The sequence below is a fragment of the Halichoerus grypus genome, chromosome 14 (genome assembly GCF_964656455.1).
Source record: "Halichoerus grypus chromosome 14, mHalGry1.hap1.1, whole genome shotgun sequence".
Lineage (NCBI taxonomy): Eukaryota > Metazoa > Chordata > Mammalia > Carnivora > Phocidae > Halichoerus > Halichoerus grypus.
The window spans coordinates 41,874,484-41,890,500 of NC_135725.1; the positions used below are offsets into that span (position 1 = coordinate 41,874,484).

A 16,017-nucleotide genomic window follows, 5' to 3' on the forward strand; every position below is an offset into this window, starting at 1 on the left:
ATCCCAGGACCCTGGGACCATGACCTGAGCCGAAGGCAGACGCTTAACGACTGAGCCACCCAGGCGCCCTCCCATCCTCTGTTTTATTAACTGAGAGGTTTAATGTCCCACATCCCAGGCACAGATGCACAGATTTAGCTTTCCTAGGAGCTTGCTCCGTCTCTGCAATCAGACTTTATCCTCAATCGCAGACACCAGAGCCACCTCTTCCTAGAGTGCTTTGGATAGAGGTTTTGATTATATATCAATGGATAAATGAGAAGCATTAAAAAAAAAAAAAAAAAAGCTACGGATAGGAAATCCAAAGGGCTTGGAGAAACCCGATTTCAGAACGAATTCTGCGAGGCAGATGATCCAAATCAGAGCCAAGGGCCCCCAGCCCCATGCTCAGGACGTCTTTAAACCTTAGGCCAGAAAAACCAAACAGTCCCACGTCCTGTTTCTGAGAGGAAATCGACTCTCTGATGAGCAGACTGTTAGGCCAAGCACCACGAACAAGTCATGGTTTTTGTTGTTGCTCACGCTGACCTGGTCAGGCCATGGTTGAGTGAGAACGACTCTGTCACAGGGAACTCAGTGGTGAGAACAGATGGCAATAATTAGGAGATGAGCAAGAGGGGTGAGTACTGAGGTGGATGTGTTCAGCATCCTCTCGATGCTATCTGCTATAACCACAAATACATTGCATCTCACCAATGACAGGGGTTCCCGGTTCCTTTCTCGGGGCTATGACTTCAGCATCTTGAATATCCATATTAATAAGGATCCCTGCTTTTAATCCTATGAGACTGACCACATCATTTCCTGTTTGCAACTCGGCTGAACACAGTGGCTGGGCTTTCTCTCTGAGATTTCTTCCCCACCACAGCAAACCTCATGGCTTGACTGACCCGCTCATCGAGACTTAGCCTTGCCAAGCCCTGTGCTAGATTTGGGAGAAATCAGCTCCTTAATCTTTATCACAGCCTGGTGAAGTAGGTATCATAATTATCCCCATTTCACAGATGAGAAACTGAGGCTCAGAGAAGCCAAGTAACTTTTCTGAGGTGACATAACTAGTTAGCCACAGAAAGAATACTCGGACTCAGGTCAACTTGACCTGAAAGCCATCCCTAGTATAGTTCTACCCAAGGTCTCTCACATCCCTGGCCTACCTATCACTAAAGTCAGCTCCAAAGGAATCATCTTCCTCTTGTCCTTTCATCCTTCAGGTATCAACTAAGCAGTCCCCTCCTCCAGAACTCCCATTGATTCCCAGCTTGCTTTAGGCTCATATACTCGATACACAGCACTTCTTGTAAATCTGATCTCTCCCACTAGACTGGGAGCTCAGAGTGGGATGCCTATCGTGTGCACCTCATAGGCACCATGGACATATTTATGGGATTTATGGATTCATGAATAAAGATGACACTCCACAATAGTTTGTTTGTTTGTTTGTTTTTGTAACATGAGAACAAGGTCTCACTGCTTGTCTCCAGAATTTCCTTTGTCCTAGGAATCAGAAGAGCAGGTGAAAGCTGGTGGCATGCTTTCTGAAAATGCAGTAAATCTCCTAATAATGTTGATCCTTTGATTTTAAAGGAGCTCAAATTTCTTTGTGGTATGTGAAAGCCAGCTAGGTCTTAAGCCCACCACCCAGCAACTAATTTTTAGCTTTCTTGTAGTGGCAACAGAGGGAAAGGCTGGTGTCCTAACACACGTTCAAAGGTACATGTTTAGGATATGAAGTGTCATGTTATCGTCAACAACCAAGATCTCGTTGAAGGACAGTACTAGAGAAGAGCATGGTCTGGCCTCTTTGCAGCTAAGCAGGAACCAATACAGGATATGTGGGACCCAGTGCAAAATGAAAATGAGGGTCCCCCTGCTCAGGAATTATTAAGAATTTCCAGAGAGTGGGATACCTGGGTGGCTCAGCCGGTTAAGCGTCTGCCTTCGGCTCAGGTCATGATCCCAGGGTTCTGGGATGGAGTCCCACATTGGGCTCCTCGTTGGGCTCTTCGCTCAGCGGGGAGTCTGCTTCTCCCTCTGCCTGCTGCTCCCCCTGCTTGTGCACTCTCTGTCTCTGACAAGTAAATTTTTTTAAAAACTTAAAAAAAAAAAAAAAGAATTTCCAGAGAGTGACAGCAGGGCATTAAGTCAAGTGTCGGCTCTCCTAAGCACAGGTTCCTGTGCAAGGGCACAGGTCATACACCAGCACCTTCAGTCCTGCAACTGACACCTGCAGAATTCTTATGAAGTTCTTTGATCGTTCATTTCATTTCATCCTCATGGCAGCTGCCTGAGGGAGATACTTCTACAGACGAGACATCTGAGCAGCGAACAAAGAAAGGCTTTGCTCTAACCGAATGGGGGAAATGGGCCAATGGAATAACCAGCACAGGATGCGAGACAGAAGATGGAGACAAGAAGCAGAGGTGGCTGAGCCACCCTGACCCACCCCAAATGAAAACTCAGCTGGACCTTTCTTTCTTTGACCTTCAGTAGGGAAGGAAGCATTGAGGTAGAGTAAATGGCTTCAGAGACCCAAGGAAGTAATTATTAGCCCAGTAGACAGGATGATAAATACTGGTAACCCACTCCCTCTGTTTCTCAAGAAGCAGGACCACAGCAGATCCCAAATACTGTCCCCAGCCGTCAGACCAGCCTCCTTCATCAGCCTCTCACCACCCAGTAAATTCAACCCCAGCGGCGCTTTGTAGCCACCCCAGCAGTGGGGTGGGACCATGTCCTTGGGGACTAGAGGAGTAGAAAGTGAAGGAAACAAAAGCCACTTCTCTCTGACCCCCACTGGTTCCTGTCACAGCTGCATGGCCGCCCCCTCCTCCGCCCAGAGGGTAAACAGTGGGTCTGAGCAAGGCCTGGGAGAGCATTCATCCTCTCCAGGGCACCGCACTTTTAATTAAAAGCTCTAGATTTGGCAGGAAAAGCCTTTAAGTACTTGAAGAAACAAGGAATATTTCAAAACACGTCTCACTCATTTAGGAGGAGATTTACACAGACTCCTAAGGTTTAACTAAAGAGCAGTCATTAGTAAAACACACAGTATTACCCAAGGTCTCCAGATGTACACACTGACCTGACCAGGAATCCCATTATTAATAAGCCTCAGCAAGAACAACCATCAGCTGAAGTGTTGTTCATTTCTCCTACAAAATCATTTCAGTGAAAGAATATTAGGCAACTTTTTAATGACAATGACATTTAATGACAATGAACCTTTAGGTTAAAAGCCATTAGGAATGAGCGAGTCCCACAAAGACTGAATCCTGGCTGTACGACTTCTTTGCTTTATGACTCTGGGCAAGTTACTTCACCTCTCCAAGACTTGGTTTTCTCAAATAAAGTAATAATTAAGATAGTATAACAACACCATCCAGGAGCATCATGGGAAATCAGTAAGATAATTACATAAATCACTTAGCATGGTTGCTGGTACGTAATGAGCGCCGAACAACAGTTATCTATGACTGTCATTACTATGACACTGAGGTTTCAACCTGGCAATCCTGTTCTCACTGTAACCATAATCTTGTTGCCTAGAATCCAGGAAAGTGCCTGTCAGTAACAGACACTTAATATTTGTTGATTAAATGATTTGCTGAAAGTCAATGTCTGCTTACAACACTAGATTTCAAGTTTCATTGCAATTGGGACCAAGAATTAACCATCCCTGCATTTTTTTTCCAAAAGATATTCATTGGACTTCTATTGTATTCCAGGTACTATGCCCTTGGAGTCGTGTCTATTTCAGACAAAGCAAGTTCTCAAAAAAATCTTTTAAAAGAAGAGCTCTTACTGGGTGTTATGCACAAACAATGAATCATGGAACACTATATCTAAAACTAATGATGTAATGTATGGGGATTAACATAACAATAAAAAAAAAGAAATGCAAAAAATAAAATAAAATAAAAAATAAAATGTTTGAAAAAAATAAATAAATAAAATAAAAATAAAAATAAAAGAAGAGCTCTTGATCCTGGCCCTAAAACTCAGTTGCAACACAATGGCTAGTCCAGTGGACCTTGAAAAGGCCTGTTGGGCTCTTGTACAAAGCCCACACTTTTCTGGAATCCTTCAATCCAGAGAAACCAAATCTGTAAAGAAGCCTGAAATAGTTTTCCCAAGGAATATAGCTCCTGGATTAGGCGCTACTATGTCAAAAATGAATGGATGCTCCTTGAAGGCAGGGATATTTGGTTTTTAGTTTTATCTTTTTTTAAAAAATAAACGAATGAACACACACACACACACACCCCAAAAGCTGTAAGTAATTAGAATCCCCTTTAGTTTATAACCACAATCCCAAACCCTCTCTGGGTTCTAAAAGTCTAAGTAAAGGGCTCTTACTCTACAGAACCAAGTAAATTTCAATAGTCACTGTTCTCAGCTGCCTGAAGAAAGGGAACGAGGTCTATTTCTCCATATCCCAAGAACTACCCCTTAAACGAAAGACCACAAGACCGCTCAGCTCCATGTCTGCCATCCCCACTGCCTCCAGTGACCTTCCATGACATGCCATTGTCTAGTGTATCAGAACCAGAAACTTGGCTCAGAAGGAGCTCCCAGTCACCCAAAAGCTTTCTGGAACAGAGGACATTTAAAGAAATCAATTTTGCAATGAGTACATTTCTGGAGAATAGGGTCAATGGCTTGCCTTTGTATCCAGCGCACAGTACATACCTGATATTTATTGATTGATTGAATGCATGACCTGTCAAAATGGAGATTTTTCTGGTGTTCTGGGACGGTGTCCAATCCTTAGTGGCTGTTGAGTTATATCAAAACCTGCAATCTCTTTCTTCATTTCTTTTTTGTTGTTGTTCCTTTTCTAAAAAAAACAAACTACAGAATTTTGCAGTAATCATTTATACGTTCTGGCAATTTGAATAAGGCAGCTTAGTATTAGAATGTCAAAATAGATGCCTGGCTTAAGCAGCCTTACCACCCGGCTGGACGTAACTGAGCTTCTAAGGAGTTGCTCTCTGTGAGGCATTGGTGGCTCTGGCCTGTTAGACTCTTGAAGCTCTTCAGTGAAAAATCTCCCAGATAAGGTAAGTCCCTCCATTTAACTACACGTGGGGGCAAGGCCACATAACAGTCTTTCCAGACTCTTTGAATAAAAGGTTTTTTTAAATACGCTAGCTATTTTTTACATTGGATTCATAAAGTTTATTATTTTTAGGAATTCCAGAAAGCAATATGTCACTGGAAAAACATGACAGACTATATAACATGTGGTTGTGTTGCGTTCTCGGGTCTGCTTTAAGGTGTGAGTAAAAAAATCATCAAAATGAATCCAGGGATACAACATTGCCTTCTTTATGTTGCCTTGATTTTACTCATTCTCTAGGCCAAATGGGTGCAAAATGGAAAGGCAAACACTAAATAAATATTTTTCTCCTCAGTTTCAGCTAGCAGCTTGTGCCTCCCTTTGGGGAAAAAAAAAATAACTATTATTTTAAAACATCTCAATAAAGAGACCAGCTTTTCTGCATGTACAGCGCACTCAGTGAGAAAGCAGCAAAGAAGAGAGTTGTAGAAACGATGCCTTTCATGTCTAGTGCAGTTGTTTTAATTGCTCCCAGGACTGGCTTAACAAATGGTTTCATGGCCTCTGAACAGCTAAGAATGTTTGGGACACAGATACATAAAAGTAAGATAAGAAATTTCCACAAACGGCCACACAGTGTGACGGAAGGAACACGGATTTCAGAATCAAAACTCTACATTCAGATCCCTAACCTGATACTTCCTGCTTGTGGCCACAGGCTCTTTGAATATCCAATTGTGATGTAAAAACCAAAATGTAGATCCTAGTACCTAGAATGTAGGGCAGAATGTTTCAAAATGCCAGTTGCTATACATTAGCAGGTCATAACATAATGTTGAGGCACACTCGACATTTTCACAAAATGAAAGAGTATAGAATAGAAAATATCATAAGGTAAGTTCCATAAGGTAAGTATTGTTTCATGAAATTTTTCTTCTGTTTTATCTATGTGTATAATGTTATTACATATATGTGTATACATAGACATAATTCAAATGTATTTCTTGCCAAGGATCACAGGCAAAGTTTAAAAAGAATTCTTGTACGTATTCATTATAGATAAGAAAGAGGATAGGTATATGAAAATATGTAGCATGGAGTAGATGTTCTGCTATTGGTGGTTTCCTTTCCAAGGAGAAACTGCGATATATGGACAAGTTTGTTATGAAATTACCATTTGCTATGGACTGAATGTTTGTGCCCCGCCCCCAAATTCAGATATTGAAATCCCAACCCAATCATCACCCAATGTGGCAGTACAAAGAGGTAGAGCCTTTGGGAGGTAATGAGGTCATGAAGACAAAATCCTCATGAATGGGATGCATGCTCTTAGAAGAGGTGCCCCAGAGAGCTCTTTTGCTGTTCCTACCATGTAAAGATACAACCAGAATATGGAAGTCTGCAACTGGGTAAAGGGGTCTCACCACACCCCAACCATGCTGGCACCCTGATCGCAGATTTCTAGCTTCTGAACCATGAGAAAATAATTTCTGCTGTTTATAAGCCACCCAGTCTATGGTGCCTTGTCATAGCACTCTGAGCTAACACGCTATTTTTATGTATATGCCCGCTTTTTTTTTTTTTTTTAACACCAGCTGCACCTTTGCTAAAACTAGCTTCAACAAGATATGAAGTGTCTCACCAAATTTTTGGAGAGCACTTTAAGATTATTTAGGAGGGGAGTTCATAAAATGAAGCTCCCTGCTTTGAGAAAATAGTCACCTGTCATTTACTGTGGGTGATTAGTAAGATAAAAATCAGCTCTTGTGAGTTTGTCTTTGCTAATTTTCTGGATGTTAGCCTTCCTTCTTTGCAAAGAAAAGCAACACTTTGCAAAGAAAAGCAAAGTAGAAAGGGAGTTCGCTGAACCCCTTCTAGGTCCCAGGCTCTGTAACTAGCCCTCTTTTATGACTCTGTGAGGTATGTGTTATTTTTGCCTCTGTACTCATGAAGAAACTGAAGCTCAAAGGAGGTGAGTTACTTGCCCAAAATCATTCAGCTAGTGTGGAAGGAAGCCTGGATTGAAATCCAGGTCTGACCCCAAAGACTATGCCTTTCTCATCTGACAATAGCCATGACCCCCCTTTGTGAAAACAATGCATTATTCCCTTTAACTCCCAGAGAAAGATGGCTTTTACCCACTGATAAGACAAAAGATGGCTTTTTCCACTAGTATGGGTGTTCTTGATCAGAAAAAATAAGCCATCACTAACTGCATGAAGAGCTGTCAGGATTTCATTTATTCTCAAACAATAGAAGACTCCTTTTCTAGCCTCCTCACCCTTCCTGTGGATGACCAGGTAATTCCCACACTCGTTCCCCAACCAAAGTATTAAAATGAGCTTTAAGGGGGAGGAGCAAGATGGCAGAGGAGTAGGAGACATAAATTTCGTCTGGTCCCAGGAATTCAGCTAGATAGGGATCAAACCATTCTGATCACCTACGAACTCAACAGGAGATCAAAGAAAAGAATAGCAGCAACTCTCTGAACAGAAAAGCAACCACTTTCTGGAAGAGTCATATTCTACCCCTTCATTAGTAGTTAACCTTATTTTTGGTATATGTGTGTGTGTATGTATGTGTGTGTGTATATATATATATGTGTGTGTGTGTGTGTGTGTGTATATATATATATGTATATATATATATATATATATAAGTTCTTTTCTCTTTAAAATTTTGGGATACAGTTTCTTCTAACAAACCAAAATATACCCTAAATCTCTAGTGTATGGCTTTGTTCTAGTCTCCTGCCTGATCACATTCTCTCCCCCCCTTTTTTTTTTAAATCCTCTTCTTTCTTTTTTCAAACACCTTCTTATCTTATCAATTCCTTTTATAAAATCTTTTATAATTTTCATCTTTACATTCATATTCCATCCCTTCATCGTATTTACCCTTATTTTTGTACATATATAAGTTTTTCTTTCTTTAAAATTTTGGGAGGCACTTTCTTCTAACAGACCAAAATATGCCCAATATCTAGTGTGTGGCACTGACCTATGCACCAGCCTGAGCATATTTGATCATATTCTGGTTTTCTTTTTTTATCTTATTTTTTTCTTTTTTCTTTCTTTCCCTTTCTTTTCCCCCGGTTTCAGGTCTCTTCTGATTTGTTTAGTGTATATTTTTCTGGGGTCGTTGTTACCCTGTTAGCATTTTGTTCTCTAATTCATCTATTCTCCTCTGGACAAAATGACAAGATGGAAAAAATCACCTCGAAAAAAAGAACAAGAGGCAGTACCGACTGCCAGGGACCTAATCAATACGGACATTAGTAAGATGTGAGAACTAGAGTTCAGAAAGACGATTATAAAGATACTACCTGGGCTTGAAAAAAGCATGGAAGATATTAGAGAAACACTTTCTGGAGAAAGAAAAGAACTAAAATCTAACCAAGTCGAAATCAAAAAGGCTATTAATGAGGTGCAATAAAAAATGGAGGCTCTACTGCTAGGATAAATGAGGCAGAAGAGAGAATTAGTGATATAGAAGACCAAAGGATGGAAAATAGAGATGCTGAGAAAAAGAGAGATAAACAACTAACTACTGGATCATGAGGGCAGAATCTGACAGATAAGTGATACCATAAGACAAAACAATATTAGAATAATTGGGATCCCAGAAGAAGAAAGTGAGAGAGGGGCAGAAGGTATATTGGAACAAATTATAGCAGAGAACTTCCCTAATTTGGGGAAGGAAACAGGCATCAAAATCCAGGAGGTACAGAGAACCCCCCTCAAAATCAATAAAAACAGGTCAACACCCCAACATCTAATAGTAAAACTTACGAGTCTCAGAGACAAAGAGAAAATCCTGAAAGCAGCTCGGGAGAAGAGATCTGTAACCTACAATGGTAGAAACATTAGATTGGCAACAGACCTATCCACAGAGACCTGGCAGGCCAGAAAGGACTGGCATGATATATTCAGAGCACTACATGAGAAAAATATGCAGCCAAGAATACAATATCCAACTAGGCTGTCATTGAAAATAGAAGGAGAGATAAAAAGCTTCCAGGACAAACAAAAACTAAAGGAATTTGCAAACACAAAACCAGCCCTACAAGAAATCTTGAAAGGGGTCCTCTAAGCAAAGAGAGAGCCTAAAAGCAACATAGACCAGAAAGGAACACAGACAATATACAGTAACAGTCACCTTACAGGCAATACAATGGCACTAAATTCCTATCTTTTAATAGTTACCCTGAATGTAAATGGGCTAAATGCCCCAATCAAAAGACACAGGCCATCAGATTGGATAAAAAAAACAAGACCCATCGATATGCTGTCTGCAAGAGACTCATTTTAGACCCAAAGACACCTCCAGATTGAAAGTGAGGGGGGTGGAAAACCGTTTACCATGCTAATGGACACCAAAAGAAAGCTGGGGTGGCAATCCTTATATCAGACAAATTAGATTTTAAACCAAAGACTGTAATAAGAGATAAGGAAGGACACTATATCATACTTAAAGGGTCTATCCAACAAGAAGATCTAACAATTGTAAATATCTATGCCCCTAACATCGGAGCAGCCAATTATATAAGCCAATTAATAACAAAAGCAAAGAAACACATCGACAACAATACAATAATAGTGGGGGACTTTAACAACCCCCCTCACTGAAATGGAGAGATCATCTAAGCAAAAGATCAACAAGGAAATAAAGACTTTAAATGACACATTGAACCAAATGGACTTCACAGATATATTCAGAACATTCCATCCCAAAGCAACAGAATACACATTCTTCTCTAGTGTCCATGGAACATTCTCCGGAATAGACCACATCCTAGGTCACAAATCAGGTCTCAACCAGTAGCAAAATATGCCCAATATCTAGTGTGTGGCACTGACCTATGAACCAGCCTGAGCATATTTGATCATATTCTGGTTTTCTTTTTTTATCTTATTTTTTCTTTTTTCTTTCTTTCCCTTTCTGGGGAAAGGGATCATTCCCTGCATGTTTTCAGACCACAGTGCTTTGAAACTAGAACTCAATCACAAGAGGAAAGTCAGAAAGAACTAAATACATGGAGGCTAAAGAGCATCCTACTAAAGAATGAATAGGTCAACCAGGAAATTAAAGAAGAATTTAAAAAATTCATGGAAACTAATGAAAATGAAAACACAATTGTTCAAAATCTTTGGGATGCAGCAAAGGCGGTCCTAAGAGGAAAGTATATAGCAATACAAGCCTTTCTCAAGAAACAAGAAAGGTCTCAAATACACAACCTAACCCTATACCTAAAGGAGCTGGAGAAAGAACAGCAAATAAAGCCTAAACCCAGCAGGAGAAGAGAAATAATAAAGATCAGAGCAGAAATCAATGAAATAGAAACCAAAAGAACAGTAGAACAGATCAACGAAACTAGGAGCTGGTTCTTTGGAAGAATTAACAAGAGTGATAAACCCCTGGCCAGACTTATCAAAAAGAAAAGAGAAATGACCCAAATCGACAAAATCATGAATGAAAGAGGAGAGATCACAACCAACACCAAAGAAATACAAACAATTATAAGAACATATTATGAGCAACTCTATGCCAGCAAATTAGATAACCTGGAAGAAATGGATGCATTCCTAGAGATGTATCAACTACCAAAACTGAACCAGGAAGAAATAGAAAACCTGAACAGACCTATAACCACTAAGGAAATTGAAGCAGTCATCAAAAATCTCCCAACAAACAAGGGCCCAGGGCCAGATGGCTTCCCAGGGGAATTCTACCAAACATTTAAAGAAGAATTAATACCTATTCTTCTGAAACTGTTCCAAAAAATAGAAATGGAAGGAAAACTTCCAAACTCGTTTTAGGAGGCCACCATTACCTTGATCCCAAAACCAGACAAAGACCCCATCAAAAAGGAGAATTACAGACCAATATCCTTGATGAACATGGATGCAAAAATTCTCACCAAAATACTAGCCAATAGGATCCAACAGTACATTAAAAGGATTATTCACCATGAGCAAGTGGGATTTATCCCTGGGCTGCAAGGTTGGTTCAACATCCGCAAATCAATCAATGTGATACAATACATTAAGAAAAGAAAGAACAAGAATCATAGGATCCTCTCAATAGATGCAGAAAAAGCATTTGACAAAGTACAGCATCCTTTCTTGATCAAAACTGTTCAGAGTATAGGCATAGAGGGTACATACCTCAATATCATAAAAGCCATCTATGAAAAACCTACAGCGAGTATCATTCTCAATGGGGAAAAACTGAGAGCTTTCCCCCTAAGGTCAGGAACATGGCAGGGATGTCCATTATCACCAGTGCTATTCAACATAGTATTAGAAGTCCTAGCCACAGCAATCAGACAACAAAAAGAAATCAAAGGCATCCAAATCAGCAAAGAAGAAGTCAAACTGTCACTCCTTGCAGATGATAGATACTTTATGTGGAAGACCCAAAAGACTCCACCCCAAAACTGCTAAAACTCATACAGGAATTCAGTAAAGTGGCAGGATATAAAATCAATGCACAGAAATCAGTGGCATTCCTATACACCAACAACAAGACAGAAGAAAGAGAAATTAAGGAGTCGATCCCATTTACAATTGCACCCAAAACCATAAGATACCTAGGAATAAATCTAACCAAAGAGGCAAAGGATCTGTACTCAGAAAACTATAAAATACTCCTGAAAGAAATGGAGGAAGACACAAAGAAATGGAAAAACGTTCCATGCTCATGGATTGGAAGAACAAATATTGTGAAGATGTCAATGCTACCTAGAGCAATCTACACATTCAATGCCATCCCCATCAAAATACCATCCACTTTTTTCAAAGAAATGGAACAAATAATCCTAAAATTTGTATGGAACCAGAAAAGACCCCGAAGAGCCAGAGGAGTGTTGAAAAAGAAAAGCAAAGCTGGCGGCATCACAATTCCGGACTTCCAGCTCTATTACAAAGCTGTCATCATCAAGACAGTATGGTACTGGCACAAAAACAGACACATAGATCCATGGAACAGAATAGAGAGCCCAGAAATGGACCCTCAACTCTATGGTCAACTAATCTTTGACAAAGCAGGAAAGAATGTCCAATGGAAAAAAGACAGTCTCTTCAACAAATGGTGTTGGGAAAATTGGACAGCCACATGCCGAAGAATGAAACTGGACCATTTCCTTATACCACACACAACAATAGACTCCAAATGGTTGAAAGACCTTAATGTGAAACAGGAGTCCATCAAAATCCTAAAGCAGAACACAGGCAGCAAGCTCTTCGACCTCAGCCGCAGCAACTTCTTCCTAGAAACATCACCAAAGGCAAGGGAAGCAAGGGCAAAAATGAACTATTGGGACTTCATCAAGATAAAAAGCTTTTGCACAGCAAAAGAAACAGTCAACAAAACCAAAAAACAACCGACAGAATGGGAGAAGATATTTGCAAATGACATATCAGATAAAGGGCTAGTATCCAAAATCTATAAAGAACTTATCAAACTCAACACCCAAAGAACAAAGAATCCAATCAAGAAATGGGCAGAAGACATGAACAGACATTTTTCCAAAGAAGATATCCAAATGGCCAACAGCCACATGAAAAAGTGCTCAACATCGCTCGGCATCAGGGAAATCCAAATCAAAACCTCAATGAGATATCACCTCACACCAGTCAGAATAGCTAAAATTAACAAGTCAGGAAAAGACAGATGTTGGCGGGGATGCGGAGAAAGGGGAACCCTCCTACACTGTTGCTGGGAATGCAAGCTGGTGCAGCCACTCTGGAAAACAGTATGGAAGTTCTTCAAGAAGTTGAAAATAGAGCTACCATATGATCCAGCAATTGCACTACTGGGTATTTACCTCAAAGATACAAATGTAGGGATCCGAAGGGGTACGTGCACCCTGATGTTTATAGAAGCAATGTCCACAATAGCCAAACTATGGAAAGAGCCAAGATGTCCATCGACAGATGAATGGATAAAGAAGAAGTGGTATATATATACAATGGAATATTATGCAGCCATCAAAAGGAATGAAATCTTGCCATTTACAATGATGTGGATGGAATTGGAGGGTATTATGCTGAGTGAAATAAGTCAATCAGAGAAAGACACGTATCATATGATCTCACTGATATGAGGAATTCTTAATCTCAGGAAACAAACTGAGGGTTGCTGGAGTGGTGGGGGGTGGGAGGGATGGGGTGGCTGGGTGATGGACATTGGGGAGGGTATGTGCTATGGTGAGCGCTGTGAATTGTGTAAGACAGTTGAATTACAGACCTGTACCTCTGAAACAAATAATACATTATATGTTTAAAAAAAAAAAAAAGATAGCGGGAAGGGTAAAGTGAAGGGGGGGAATCAGAGGGGGAGATGAACCATGAGAGACTATGGACTCTGAGAAACAAACTGAGGGTTCTAGAGGGGAGGGGGGTGGGAGGATGGGTTAGCCTGGTGATGGGTATTAAGGAGGGCACGTATTGAGTGGAGCACTGGGTGTTATACGCAAACAATGAATCATGGAACATTACATCAAAAACTAATGATGTAATGGGGGCACCTGGGTGGCTCAGTCGTTAAGCGTCTGCCTTCGGCTCAGGTCATGATCCCCGGGTCCTGGAATCGAGCCCCACATCGGGCTCCCTGCTCAGCGGGAAGCCTGCTTCTCCCTCTCCCACTACCCCCCCCGCTTGTGTTCCCTCTCTCATGTGTCTCTCTCTATCAAATAAATAAATAAAATCTTTAAAAAAATAAAAAAGCTAATGATGTAATGTATGGTGATTAACATAACATAATAAAAAAATGTTAAAATGAGATTTAAAGAATGGAGAAACCAAAGACCCCATGTGTATGGCCGTGTGCATGTGCATGCGCACGCCTCCCCCGTGAGTTCTTCTCAAAGTGCTACCCCCCGGGAGCATAAAGAAGGTCAGCCATCATTATCTGACATTTGGCGAGAGCTGGAATGGGCTGTCTATTCTTGACAAAAGCCAGACCAGGCAATGCATAGAACGGAAATGTTTGTAAAAACCAGTGTCAGGAAAATAGACTGTTCTTATCAGTGACATGTTAGGGGATGAATAAAAACTCCTGACTTAGTTCCAAATACCAGGATGGAGCACTGTCACAAACAGATAAAGGAGTAAGGCTGGTCCCACACTGTGTCTGAATCTGAAGGGGAAAACAAGACTTTTACCAGTCAGGCCCATTCAGTATCTTCAACAGGAAGTGGGTGAAGTTTATCTCCCTAACCTCTCACTTGCACTCTTCTTGGTCAGAGATACTTTTGATTTTGATGTTTCCTTTCCCCTCCTTCCCATCAAAAATGACTCTCAAAAAAAGGATTTTTGTTCATTTGTTCCCACTAAGGTGAAAATTAATGATGTGACTCAATATGCTTCCTATTCTAGGGGCTCCTGTCTCATAAGCAGGGACAAATATAGCAAATACTTTTAATTGCCTCCTAATTTTCTTCCTTAATGGAGAAGCCAGTTTTTCTTCCTGATTCCTTTTTATCATAAAGGGTAACTAAACCATGAGGCCAGGAAGGAGGAGGAAATGACAGAGGCAGAGTCCCAGCCAGTCAGGGAGGAGAGGCACAGAAACACTTGTCCTTCCTTGATGAAGGGCTAGAACAGAAGGGGAAACCGAGGTAAAGCGAGACAGTTAAGCTCCAGATACCTTTTCCTCTTCCACCGGCTACCTCGAAGATGAGGTGAGTTCAGAAACATCCAGAACATTGGAGCTCGTGACCCATCTTATTCAAGCACTGCATTGGGGAAGTCGTTGTCCAGAGATGAACCTTAGCCTTCAGCTACACATAATATTCAACTTAGTGAAGGAAAAAAGGGGGGCTGGGGTGTCAGTGGGAACTCATAAACAGACCCAGGCATAAAAAGACTGCTTAAATTATTATACCTGGATGAATTTACTACTGGGTTGGCCATGAGAAAGTATCAACATTCAACACATTTTGACCGACAGAACAGCCATTTTGTATGGTTCTACCTGAGAGAATGGAGCAGGGGTTCATAAGGAAGATGAGATCAGTTAAATGACACTTCGGTTCTCTGTACATGAGTATAGTGAGATTAAATGATTAACTTTGCTACATAAAGGACAGGAGATCGTTGGTCCACTTCTCCCAGTCCACCTTCCTTTCTTCTCCCCTTGTTCTATAGCCTGGAAAGCTGACCTCTGTGGGCTTTATCAACAGGCTCCTGGTCCTCCAGCCTCCCATTGGGAACACGGGAGCAGGGAGGAAAATGGAGGGACAGAATTTATTCCCATTTCCCTCTCTGCAAGGTCACGTAGCTATGTCCCTCCACCACAGGTCACCGGTCCTCCCACATTCTCTCCAAGACTCAGCTATGAACCCTCTCCCTCCCCTCATCCCTTCAGCATGGTATCAGCTGCCTCTCCACTGTCTTTGGCCCCACACCACTGCACCTGCTCCTTGTACTTCTCTTATATGCTGCCCGACTTTGTAAATTAGCCTAATTTCAATGGGTCATCTGCTTCCACCGGGACCTAACTGATACAAAAGGGAACTAAAATATTAAGATTTTATTTACTTATTTGAGAGAGAGAGAGAGATTGAGAATCTGAAGCAGACTCTGCACTAAGCACAAATCCCGGCGAAGGGCTCAGTCCCATGACCACAAGATCATGACCTCAGCCGAGAACAACAGACTCTCAACAGACTGAGCCACCCAGGTGCCCCGGGAACTAAAATATTTTCAGCAGTGCCTTTGTATCAAGCATTGAGCTAGGCAAGGTTACGTATGTCATCTCATTCCATCTTCGTAAGAACCCAGTGAAGCACCCAGTGACCCCATCCCCCACCCCCCTCCCCTCGCCCTTCCAGCAACCCTCTGTTTCCTATGATTCAGAGTCACTTAGGGTTTGTGGAGACACCACTGAAGTTTGAACTAAATCTTAAAAGACAGAATTTTGTCGGGCAGACAACTGTAGAAAGGGAAGAACAT

General features: G+C 41.2%; 1 long non-coding RNA gene across 1 annotated transcript in view; it reads right to left on the bottom strand.

Annotated features, from left to right (window-relative positions):
- Positions 1-4,698: 4,698 nt before the first annotated feature.
- The window catches only part of LOC144380108 (uncharacterized), a 36,042-nt gene continuing 24,723 nt past the window's right edge, over positions 4,699-16,017 (bottom strand). Inside the window, exon 4 of the long non-coding RNA XR_013443923.1 lies at positions 4,699-4,851. This is a non-coding gene — a long non-coding RNA (uncharacterized LOC144380108). The remainder of the gene's footprint in view (positions 4,852-16,017) is intronic.